Consider the following 1,319-nt stretch of genomic DNA (forward strand, 5'->3'; position numbering starts at 1 on the left):
GTACCCAAATTTCAGAAGTCTAAGTGTTCTGGAACGAGACACCTGCGACGGTCCGTCGTGCCAATGACGGTTCGTCCTGCAGGTCCGTCGCCTAGTTCAGAGAGTCGATTTCAGTACCCAATTTTCAGAAGTCTAAGTCTTTTGGAACGAGACCCCCTCGACGGCCCGTCGTGATCATGACGGTCCGTCGTGGGTTCCGTCGACTCACACAGTTTTTCCAGAAATAAAATCTGCTGCTCAAAACGACTAAACAGGTCGTTACAAGTATTCCATGAAAGGTAAAATGAACTATACAATTGAACAATAACTAAGATGACCTAAGGGGTTTAGCTTAGTCTAGACAGCAATATGGGACTCTACCTATATATTGCACTAGTTAGCCTTAAAGGAAGTCTTAGGAGGATGTTATTATGTATGTATATGGTTATAAATGTAAATGATATGTAAATGTTGATCTTACATGTAAATGACACTATGTGATGTTGATTTACTATAATGACCATGTACTTGGTCTCTATTGCTAAAGTATGATATTATGTACTCTTAATGTTATATTATATGAAGTTGGACATTAGTTATGGTTCTTGCTAGGTTTACTTGATTAGGTATGGATATAGGGCTTTTCTTAGTCATTCCACAAGTGTATTAAAAAGGGTGATGAGTAAAGGTCTTGCTTTAATTATGCTGAAATATACTCGTATTCATGCTTGTGCTATTATAACTTGATTATAGAGTTACTTTGACTATGTGTTCAATTATGTGATGTGCATGCTGCCTTGACTAGACTTTGTTTTGTTGGTCTTGTTATGTACATGCCTATGACTTAATGAATATGTTTTATTTTTTGGAATGGTCTTCTTGAATGTGCATAAGGCTTTTAAAAGTAAATTCCGTACCTTTATGAATTGTCCCGTTTCTTATCATGATTTCATGATATGTTTGAATATGGTCTCATACTTATCACAAGTGGTGCACTTACCCCATTTTCTCCCTTTTCCCCAAAAATTTAAGTTCCGGTCATTGAAGGGATTTTGAGACGACTTTGAAGGAAGAATTGGAACTCTCATTCATCCAAGTTTGGTAGGTCCTCACATTACGAGGGCAATGCCAATATCAACATAATGAAGTTGTTTTTAGTTTTTAAGACTCTTATGTTCTTTCCTTTTCTTTGAGTACTAAACATTGTATGACCTATACGTTGTCTTGTTATATTGATGTATGGGCTACTCCCAAAATATTACACTATTGGTAGATGGTTATGAGATGAGACATGTTTTTGAGACTATCTTATATTATATATATATATATATATATATATA

This window comes from Solanum pennellii, chromosome 4 (assembly GCF_001406875.1).
Source record: "Solanum pennellii chromosome 4, SPENNV200".
In the NCBI taxonomy this organism is placed as follows: Eukaryota; Viridiplantae; Streptophyta; class Magnoliopsida; order Solanales; family Solanaceae; genus Solanum; species Solanum pennellii.